This window comes from Prionailurus bengalensis, chromosome C1 (genome assembly GCF_016509475.1).
Source record: "Prionailurus bengalensis isolate Pbe53 chromosome C1, Fcat_Pben_1.1_paternal_pri, whole genome shotgun sequence".
In the NCBI taxonomy this organism is placed as follows: domain Eukaryota; kingdom Metazoa; phylum Chordata; class Mammalia; order Carnivora; family Felidae; genus Prionailurus; species Prionailurus bengalensis.
Genome location: NC_057345.1, coordinates 155,359,083 through 155,371,141, shown reverse-complemented (window position 1 = coordinate 155,371,141; position 12,059 = coordinate 155,359,083). Strand labels below are relative to the sequence as shown.

General features: G+C 36.4%; 1 protein-coding gene across 1 annotated transcript in view; it reads right to left on the bottom strand.

Annotated features, from left to right (window-relative positions):
* Positions 1-11,596, bottom strand: part of CSRNP3 (cysteine and serine rich nuclear protein 3) — a 219,686-nt gene extending 208,090 nt beyond the window's left edge. Inside the window, exon 1 of the mRNA XM_043576935.1 lies at positions 11,493-11,596. The gene's annotated coding sequence lies outside the window, so the exon portion shown is untranslated. The remainder of the gene's footprint in view (positions 1-11,492) is intronic.
* Between the last annotated feature and the right edge of the window lie 463 nt (positions 11,597-12,059).

Here is a 12,059-nt window from a genome sequence, read left to right as displayed (position 1 = left end):
GGAACTGGGAAGAATTTCTTTAATCTGAATTCGTGGTGATAATCTGGATCCTCAATTAAAAACACATCTGTTACTTTGAAATTAAGATCTGAGAGGCTGGAGCTGGAAAAAGCTTAGGAGAAAAAAGCAATCTGCGTGTTGTTACTGTTAACCACTAATTTGCCTTCAGGTACAGGGAAACAGTGAAATGTACTGCAGAGGATTTACATTAGGCTAATTATTTAAATTTCCAGAGGATATTTTTAAAAACTGAGAAAAAAAAACGTTGAAGGGGCGCCTGGGTGGCGCAGTCGGTTAAGCGTCCGACTTCAGCCAGGTCACGATCTCGCGGTCCGTGAGTTCGAGTCCCGCCTCAGGCTCTGGGCTGATGGCTCAGAGCCTGGAGCCTGTTTCCGATTCTGTGTCTCCCTCTCTCTCTGCCCCTCCCCCGTTCATGCTCTGTCTCGCTCTGTCCCAAAAATAAATTAAAAAAAAAAAAACAACTGAGAGTCCTAGGAACCATTAGGAATCATGGTATGATGAAACGAGGGAAGCCCGTTGCTTTAAAATTTGGTGTCACCATTTCCTAAATAGGAATTTTTCAGCAAGTTACTTAATTTCTCTGAGCCAACATTTTCCCACCTGTAAAGCAGGGTTAGTAGCTGTTGTGTAGTGTTAGAATGTGCCCTATATGTGCTTTCCTAATAATTGTTAACTTCTACATCCTCCATTGCTATGTATTATGTATTGCAGATGTCTTTCATTATAGCTGAAACAAAACCAAAGCCCTTCTCTAAAATCTTGGCTGAGAGGGTAATTTAGCCAGTTTAATATAAAGCAGGGTGATACATTAGGAATGAAGGACTAGACCATACTATTTGCATTTTGAGTCATTGAATGAAATGTCGACAGCACAGACGCAGGCGCTCGCGCACACACACACACACACACACACACACACACACACAAATTGAGAGGAGATGATGCTAAGTCTTCTCTTGAGGATGCTCTTGTGGTTCTGATAGTTGGGCATGGCCAGACACTGTCAGGGTGGTCCACTCCTCATCAAGTGACCCTGTCTTGCCAAAAGCCTAATTCACACTCTAGGAAGGATGCTGGGTCTCCCCAAGAAGTCTCTAGAAGCCTAGTCTTACCTACAACAATCTGAGGAGACTGGTCAGGGCATATTCCCTCCCTTGTCAAGTGACCATGTCTTGCCAAAAGGTCACTTAAAACTCCAGGAAAGAGTATGAGTTGAGTAACACCATATATACACTTTTGTAACCTATAATTTTTCCACTTATAACATGAGGATGTTCCTTCTCATTCAATATTTTTCAAAAACTTTGTGTTTTTGTTTTATTTTATTTTTATTTTTGTGCTTCAGGCTACATAGCATTTCATTTAATACCTATGTCATAATAGTTAACTAAAACTCTAAAGGAAGGTGCTTGGTTTCTTTTTAAGTGTCTATTATTATAAATCAAGTACAATTAACATTTCTTTCACATACCTTTGTGTATATCTCTGATTATATCTTTAGGATAAAGTCCTGAAAGTGGAAGTCCTGAGCTTTCAATACACATTGCCAAATCACCTGGCAGAAAGGTTCTACCAGTTTGTTTCTTTAATGGTGCGTTGGGATATCATTTTACCACACCATTGCCATAACTGTGGCATTGCTATTTTTAAAAATTTCTGTGAGTTTTTCAGATGCTCCTTAAGAATAAGAGCTCAAACCTTTAGTGTTTACCACAGGCCAGGCACTATTTTAGCATTTTACATATGTATTACACTGGATTCTAAGGCGGCATCTCTATTCCCCTAGTGTGCACGCCTTGTATACCCCCAGGATTGCAAATATGGGGAGATATCACTCCTGTGACTATGTTCACATTATAAGGTAAAGGGATTTTGCATATGTAATTAAGGTCCCATATCAGTGACCTGATAAGAGATTATCTAGGTGGGCCTGACCTGATCACATGAATCCTTTAAATCTAGAGGTGAGAAATTAAGGTGAGAAGGATTCACAGCAAGAGATTCTCTGTAGCTGATTTGAAGACAGGAGTCCTGTGACATAGATTGTGTGCAGCCTCTAGGAGCTGGGAGCAGCTTCAGCCACAGCAAGCAGAAAACAGGGAAACAGTCCTATAACCACAAGAAGCTGAATTCTGCCAAAAAGAATGAGCTGGGAGGTAGATTCCCCACCCTCCCCCCCCCCCCCCAATTACCAGACAATAACTCAGCCAAACTGACACCTTGGTTTCCACAGAGTGAGATCCTAAGCAAAGAACTTAGCCACACAGTGCAGGGCTTCTGACCTATATTCTAATAAATGGGCATGGTTTTAAGTTGCTAAATTTGTGGTAATCTGTTACACAGCAACAAAAAATTAATACAATATATATAATCTCGTTTAATCTTCCTTGCACACATATGAAATAGGCATTATTATTAACATTTTCCAAAGAAAAACTAAAGCATAGAGAAAGGAGGTGACTAGGCAAAGGTTGGAGAGCTAATTAGTCTTAGAAGCAGCACTCAAACTTAGGCATTGGACACTTGGGCACCATATTTTTCATTACCATACTCTTTCTGGTCTGTTGATGGCATCTTACTGCTTGAAATTGGTTTTCCCCAAATATCTGTGTTAGAACTACCTTTTTGCATTTCTTCCCATTTTCAATGGGTTTCTGTGTGTTTGTGTTGTGCGTATTTGTCTAAGTTACTTAACATTCTTTTTCCCAGTAAAGTACATACATTGTTTGTGTTTACAGACATTTTATTATAGCTATAAGAAGCACACTCTGGTTTGTGATTTTTGGTATTTTTACATTACCTTTACAGAAGAAATTGGTCATGAACACTTTGGACACCTATGTGCCTTCTTAGAATTTAAATCATAATTCTTTGAGATTTCTTCATAATTGTCCTATTTTTTTCTTGATTAATAAATTGCTTTTCTTTTAAATAAATAGATCATAATAATGTTGTCGAGTCCTTACTTTGTGCCAGAAACTAAATTCTGTGAATGTGTTATCTCATTTGTACTTACAATGATTCTAAGTATTATTGTTTCCTTGTTATCATTGAGCAACATGAAGCTTAGAATGTACATTTCTTATGTACATTGGACATAATGCTCCTTTGTGACAGTGAATATTTTGAAACATCAGTACACATGCTACTTTGTAAAAAATTTAAAAACAAGGCATAGGTGGAAAAAAAGAATATAAAATTTGAATACATTACTTTTATGAAAAATATGTAATTCATGGAGTACTTTTGGAAGTATTTTTGTATTGGAAACATTGGAACTATTCTCATATTGAAAAAATTATTAAAATATATACCATATTTTAGCCTTCAAGTTAGAGATTCTTTTTTTTTTTAATTTTTTTTTTTCAACGTTTATTTATTTTTGGGACAGAGAGAGACAGAGCATGAACGGGGGAGGGGCAGAGAGAGAGGGAGACACAGAATCGGAAACAGGCTCCAGGCTCTGAGCCATCAGCCCAGAGCCTGACGCGGGGCTCGAACTCCCGGACCGCGAGATCGTGACCTGGCTGAAGTCGGACGCTTAACCGACTGCGCCACCCAGGCGCCCCAAGTTAGAGATTCTTCAAGAGATTATAGATGTACATCTGTCTTAAAAATGATTAATGTAGCATATACCAAACTTGATCCATAACATTTTAGTGGGTGAAGTTTTGTGTTGGAAAGGGGATTTATGACCAAATAAGTCTTAAAAATTCTTAATACTATATATTCTTTTTGGAGAACCTCACTGCACATTAATAAAGGTATCCAGAAATTGGTAGTGTTTAAATTTTGTCCAGATTCTTACAAATTTATGTAAGCATAGACTATTGGGAGGGGCACCTGGGTGGTGGCTCGGTCAGTTGAGCATCTGACTTCAGCTCAGGTCACAATGTTGCCGTTCGTGGGTTCAAGCTCGGGGTGGAGCTCTGCACTGATAGTGTGCAGCCTGCTTGGGATTCTCTGTCTCCCTCTCTCTCTCTGCCCCTCCCCCACTTGTACTTTCTCTGTCAAAATAAAGAAGTACACTTAGAAGAAAAGAATACTTTTTCATGGAATATTCAGTAACTCAGAACTTCGAAAAATGCCTTACCGGTTTGATATTTTGAAAGTCCTATCATTGCTATTCATTAATGATTCTAGGATTTGTTTTCACAATTATGAAAACATAGAAAAACACCATCTCATACAATACTAACTTAACTAGCTGATGTCCAATGATTTCATTTCAGTTAATATGGAAAAGTGGAAAAACTTGCCAATCTAGCGGAATTGTGTGGGTTTTTTAATCCTTTAAATGAAGAATAATACTTAGGAAGCCATTAAAAACCCTGGGTATTATTTGGCTCCATTCTTCCATTCCTGACTTCTATTCAGCTTGTAAACAGAAAAGGATGACTAACAATAACATTAATAACTAAAATTACACACAATTCCATACTATGTTCCAAATTCTGTAGTGAAGTGTTCAGTATACGTCTATCAATCTTTACAGCATCACCCAGGTTGACAACTGAATTTCACAGAAAGGGAAACAGAGGCTCAGATAGCTTAAGTCAGTTGCCCAAATTACAGAGGCAATAAGATGGTATAGCTCAGAGCTGAACTACAGTCTGCCTGACTGCAGAGTCCACTATGCATCCCATCAATTATTATGCTGTACTAACTAAAAAAAAAAAAAAAAACAACAAAAACTAATAGGCAAGCCAAAGTTAAAATACCCCATTAGCTCAAAGTATGCATTTCTGGAAACAGGCATGCTGACTGGCTGATTAAATCACTTACTTAGAGCATAAACATGTACACCACAGTATAGTTCCCACATAAATGTGCACAGTAATGGTATATTAGGAATCACTCTTTCTCTTCAGACTCCCAGACATCACATCAGAGCATAACATACTTTTTTTTCTTTTTGGTCAGTTCTACCTGGATGTGGTAGACTGTGGGACTTCCATTGGTGCTATATTATCTGCCTACCTTTACCTTGAGACATATTAAAATGGATATATGAACTCTCAGCATGCAACCTTGATTTCTTGGTAGCTGATTCAGGATTGTCATTTGCCAAGCATTATGGCTTACAATTGTTCACCAGAACACAATATAAATGCAGAAAAGTGCGCCCAGAGCACAAGAAAAATATTGCTGAACAACTTAACTCAAGAGAGTGAAGAACAATTGACTAAGAGTCTATGTATGAGAGCACTCAGATTGCAATAAAATATATATTACTACATTTTCTTACACAGATATTATTTAATGCTTTTATATTAATACAAATATAATTATGTTAAAATTAATTATGCTATAATTAATGTTAATTTACAACTAATCCATTCATTTAATAAGTGATAATCTCTCTGTGTGTGTATCAAAACACAGCAACAGTATAATGAAACAGCACAGTGCAGGGAGTCAAGAGATGTGACGTATATGCAGATGAAATCTCTTGTCAAAGTAGGAGAGCTCAAAGGAGTTTGTACAAATACGTAATTTTGCATGGCTTAACAACATTTACGTGACATGGACGTTGTTACATTGAAAAGCATTAACAGAGCAGCACCTGGAAAGAAGGGACTGCCTCAGAATGGAAGGGGCCTCTGTCACTGGGAGAGTATAAGACAAGGGCAAGATGACTATCTGACACAATTATTCTTATTCAACCAGCAAACAACTGATTATACTATTGTTTATACTACATGTTGTCGACAAAGGACACGCCTGCCACCAAGAATTATAGTTAACATAGTTGAATAAAAGCTCATAGAGAAGTCAAAAAAGTGCCTGTCACGACCACACTGAGAAGCTGGGGCAGGAAGGGTGGGACAAGCCTGAGGTAATTCTGGGCTGTTTTTATTGACTCTGCACGTAAGTTGTATGGAGATTTCTGAATATAGAAGCTTAAAATGGCAGTCCCCAAGCTCAGTTTCCCATGTGACACTGAGCCCTAGAGGACTTTGGTCCACAGCACAGGAGCGTTCACTTGGGACCCCTTGCTGATTTAGTTACCATATTGGGCAAACAATCTAAAACTTGAAGTATGAGTTTTACGAGCTACCAGAAAGGAATTTGGAGAAAGCAAAAGAATAATTTTTTGTATAATGTTTGAAAATCTTTTCTCGAGTGTTTCTGGCTTAATATGCTGACAGCATCACACCCAGTATCACCTGGGTAATGACTGATGACAGATATTGATTTTCCGCGGCTGGCCTAACGTGGGATGGGAAAGGAAATCTTTGTAAATGCATTCAGGAGTCCTGTTTGGGAAATTATTTGTTTCATTCATTAAATATATTGAGATATATCCACAACATGACAGCAACCAATTGTATCAACAGTTACTAGAAAACAAAACTAAGACTCATTTTTTACCCTGACAGCAAGCTCACAAGAAGTCAAGGAGACTATGACGGTAAGTCAAAGACATCAGTAAAAGGATACCAGAGGCAGGTCTAAAGTGGAGAGTTCTGTGCAACTGTAAAACTCTGGCCACACCATGCTTTTTTGCCTTCTTCCAAAGTCCTCCTAAAAGCATCCTTTTATTGCATCCAGTATTTAATGCATTATATCCAACACTGAATACAAACACATAGTGATTAGCTGTTGTTATTTTGCATAAGCAAATGCTCAGTTTCTTACTAAAAAATCACCATGGGAATCCCTCTCTGTGCCTTTCTTTCTAGATAGGTAAAATGAACAATCCAGGAAGAAACCATCTCTACAAGCCAGTCCCATGTTTCTAGGGTAACAGAAGACTAAAATGTTCAAAGGGAATACATGAAAATCAATAAGTATTTGCTAAAGGACTTCATAGTCAATATTCTTTGAAGATACAAAAAAAATCGCATAATTACCACTTTTCCCTGGTAGTTGGTGGTTTTTGTACAAATGGGCATGCGAATCAGGAGAAACATAGAAATGTGTGTGCACTGGGGCACCTGGGTGGCCCAGTTGGTTGAGCACCCCACTCTTGATTTAGGCTCAGGTCATGGTCTCATGGTTCATGGGCAGAGCCTGCTTGGGATTCTCGGTCTCCCTCTTTCTCTGCCCCTCTCCCCACTCTCTTTCTCAAAAATAAACATTTTTTTGAAACCAATTTGACAATAAACTTCATATATTGAAAAAATAAATAAACATTTTTTTAAACATAAAAAGAAAAAAGAAATATGTGTATCACCTTTTGTTGTTGTATTAGAAGATAGTGTGTTAAGCTCTTGATCTGACTAAAAGTACAAAGACTTTGGAAATAAATCACGTAAATTCTATTCACTTCTTAGCCGTGAGATTAGCAAGAATAGCAAGGTTGCACTCCTGTCAAGTGGTTTTCTGGCTAAAATATTATTCTTAGAATTAGGATTGACATTTATCAAGGTCCTCAACTGAATACTTAAAAAGTTATGCTGAGTCTGTATTCTCAGAGTATGCACATTCAGCAATTTTGGGGTCAAACTATTTAGTCTATTATAACAGCTGAGATCTGAACAATTGGGAAATCAAATGATCTGACAACTGATTCATCGAGTCTGTGAAACATCCAACTGTGATCATTAACTGGAGAATCAAATCCATTTCCTGCTTTTTGATTTACAAAGTGGTAATTAAAGAGTAATGATGCTGTTTGGGACCAACCCCCTTTCTATACCTATATAAGCCCTATCTTATACTATCAAGTATTAAATATGTACTAAGTCAAAAATAACTTCTGATCAATAACATTTTTGAATTATGGCCGACCAGAGTACAAATGCTAAGGCAATTTTTCATTTGCTTGAATTACCTGGGTACATAGCACAATCTGAACATTGTGAAACCAGACCCAAGCTTGCTTACCCCGGTGTAATTTCCATTTCTTTTAAATCCCATCCTTCCATTCCCAGCAGTGTGGGGTTATTTGCCAAACTAGCATATTTCCATTATGGTTGTAAAGTTGTCTGCCTACATACATTATAGGGGAAGCTATTAATATTTCATTTTCCTGAATACATTTTGTGAGACTTAAGAGACCCATGTAAACTTACCTACGAATCTGGCAAGCTACTTTTAGCAAATAAAGAACCATCGAGCAGTAAAGAGGCATTACTAACAAACTGTATTTTAAAATCATCTGCAGCTGAGAGTCAGCCTGTACAATGCATTATTCTCAGGAACCTGACACACACTTAATTTTGATCGTGCCTAAAATAAGGGTTATTTGCCCAGGTTGCATAATCCATCTGATTTGTTAGTGTGTTCTTTAATGTCATCTGTCTTTATGCTGAAAGAGCTGCCATTGAAGTGCTTTGCTCATGTTAATTGATGAAAACTAAGTGCTTCCCATCACCCTAACTCTTTTTGAAAAATAATGTTCTGACATACCAAATTAATTTAAGTAATGTATTGGCTAGATATTAAATATATTAAAATATAGTTCAAGCATGTGGCACTTTATTTGCTACATCGCTAACAATAAATCTAAAAGACTGAGGTTAATAATGGAAATAAACTATTATATGTCAAAAACATTTAAATGAGAGGGAAAAGAGAGTTAGGAATCTCACCTGAATTATAACAGAATAATAGGAGAGATAGAAAAGCTTTATGATGATTTTTCTCTCTCACCAATTAGCTGAGAGAAAAAAATTTATAATGAAAATATTTATATTTATATATTTATTTCTGAAAATGTTTTAATTTAGGAAATTGCTTAGGGTGAAATATGATGATAGTTGTGTTTTTATTTCTTATTTTTAAAAAAAGGCACACAGAATGAAATTTTATTTCCAAATAAAGCAAAAGTCTTCAAGTAAAACAAAAAGAATATATTTCTATTTATAATAATTCTTTTTAAATTTCAAATACATTATGTTAATAATATTAAAACAGCTTTAGGTTGTTGTATCTATTTTGTATATATTAGATTTTGTATATATTAGATTACAAAGGTAAGGAAATGACAGCATTATAGAAACAGTATGGACATTAAGTTTAAAAATGTCCTCATCTGTCAAAATATGAATTTAATCCTGTTCACTATCCATAGCCTGAACATTTATCTCAAGCTTTTCTTTTTATGATTAAAATGACTGATGCATTAAAATATGTTTCTTAATTTTATTGTCTCATTCAGTGTGCGACTAACCAGTACGAACATGAAGAGAAAAAGGAAAGTATTATGCAAAGGGAACACACACAACATAGAACATAGAAAGAACTATATTTGAATCTTAAAAACGCTCTAAAGGAAAAACAAATGGTCTTGCTTTTGCCATTTCTCACAGAACAGCCTTACATGGTTTTCATTTGCCTTGTTTCATCCTTCACTTGGACAGGAAGCCCTTAACTGTTTTCTTTCATGCTTTTTTTTTCCTCTCCTGCCTCCACTCCAGCAAGCGCGCGCGCGCACACACCCCCAACACACACCCGCCTCCCCGCCCCCGCCCCCGCCCCCGCCCCCGCCCCCGCCCCTCTTTTTCGTGTAGTCTCTGCAGTGAAAGCTACCATAGTTATCTCATGGAGTCTTCGCATGCAGACGCCTCATGCAGACGTCTGCCAGTGCATGATAGGAAATGCTGATTGAGAAAGGGTTTATCTACTTTTCATCCAAAATATGTGAGCCATTAAGGAAATTATAAAAAGCAGCAACAATATACTCTGGTTTTATTCAGAACCTTTCCCTTAGCGATTATTAAAAGGATGATATTTTTAGCCAAAGAAAGCAAAATGCATCTGCAGCAGCTGGTTTCCAAGGAAACAGAATAATTTAAAACCATGTGGAACTCTGCTCTCTAATTTTCATCAATTCCCCTTCATTCCTGGAGGTAGCTTTACTCAGAATTTATAATTTCCAAAAAATATAACTGCCTTGATTTATTTTTTTCTAACACGTTTTGGGAGGTGACTGTCCGGTCTCCTAGATCACCTTAAATTACAACCTAGGAATAGATTAATTTCTACCTTCATTTTGTTTTAAAAACCAAGATCAGAAGATTCCATCAATAATTAGAAACATGGCAACATCACAGTACCTTATAATGATGTTTGAAATCCAGAAATAGTTCAAAACAAACCAGGCAAGTGTATTTGCTTGGGTCAATATGACATAAGTATGTGAACATACTATCAGCTTTATTTAGTACGTTTAGGAAATTTAAGATAGTTCTCCATTCATTTAGGTAATCTTTCCTAATATTCAGTAATTTTTCTCCCTCTCTTTTTTTTTAATTTTGCAAGAACTGTTATGTTTTTGTCTTTCACTCAAAAACAAAATCCATTCTCAAATGAAAACAAAAAGCAAAAACAAGATAAAGAAATTCTTAGATATTATATATATTCATTCCTATTAGTTTGTGATTCAAAGGAAGTATTTAAAAATATTTGAATGCATCATTTACACCAGTGAAAGACTTTTATTTTATTATAATCAACAAGTATTAATTATCCATGTGCCCAAGTCAGTAGTAATATTTCTTAAAAGCTCAGTTTTAATGAGGTTCCCCCTCCCTTAATTGACCCATATTTATGAATTAAAATAACTATAAAATTAAATGACTTGTAGTAAAATTATTTTTCTTTTTACTGTAAGTGTGTCATTTAGTCTACATATTTAGAACTCTAGCTTATTTTCCCTAAGGGAAAATAAAAGGCAATATTAAGAGATACAAGCAAATCTTAACTTCTGAGCTGTTAAAAAAAATGATTGCCCTAGTGATATCACCAACAATATAAATGCTGCAAAGGAACCCTTATCTAGATATATCTGATTGATAAATGAAACTGCCAATGAAATTTGCCTATTAAGATGCTATTTTTTTTACAGAAATGCTTAATCCTTCAGAAACAGGTTTCTGAGCTTTTAAAATGAAAACGACCCTATGCATGTTGACAAACAGAGTTGTTTATCACATAAGCTTACAATTTACTAAATAAAATGACACAACCACTCAAAATCATGAGATTTATCAAGAGGAGTAAGTTAAATAAAAGAGCTTAAAAGCACACAAATCATTCATTCTAAAGTAGTGCTTAAAGAGTCTACAACCTGCAAAAATTATTTTCCTAGACCACTTACTGTATTGTTAATATTGAAAGACACCACATGAAATTTTATGTCGTATATTCAGAGAAAACTCCATTTTCCCAGAACCTGTGGAATTTACCGGGCTGTCCTCATCCTTCCTTTCATTCCCAATCACATAAACTTGAATAAAGCAAAAAAGACACACGGTGACTCATTTTCTCTATTAATTTCGCTTCAATAACACTTTCCTGGAAAGTTATCCAGGGTTAAGACATGCCTCTGGGGTTTTTATCAGCTAGTGGTGTTGCAGAGAGAAGAAACAGCTCAGCCAAAGCTCCCTTAAACAATGAATGGGACACACTTTCGGGAAATGTCTGCAGAATAATGTTCGTATCATAAAATTGTCTCAATAGGCACTGAGAAGCATTCTAGTTTGAAGAAAAAGATTTTTTTTTTCCTTTTTTGCTCTTACCTGTAAATATGGTTTCTGTACTTCAGCTCCGTCAGAGCAGACTGAAGAGTTCACGCCTCCCTCGTCGATCCATCAGGCAGCAGCCGACCAATAACAAAGCCAGATCCTGGCTTCTCAGGCTCCTGCTCCTGCTCTGCTTCCATCCCAGGTTTCCTCCCACCCCCACTCTCTTAGAGGGCAAATCTTTGCAGCTGGGAGAGAGGAAGGGAGTGGAGAAAAGGAATATGAAGAGGAAAGGAATAAAGAGATGAAAGATATTTCAAAGAATAGCTGCAAACTATTAATATATATATATATATATATATATATATATATATATATCTGCGGATGAAGTCAGCCGAAGTAAAATGTCTTGCTTTGGATTTAGGAAAATAGGGTTAATCAGTGTCTCAACCACCTGAAATCAAAGCAAAAGACTCAGGATAAAACCTAGGTAAATTGCCCATCTTTTCAGCTCCCACTGATTTTTCTCTGGGGGGAAAAAATGATCTCTTCGTTGTACATTTTGATATGTAGATAGAGGAGGTTGAGACTGAATATCGAGATAACATTATGCATATGTAGTTT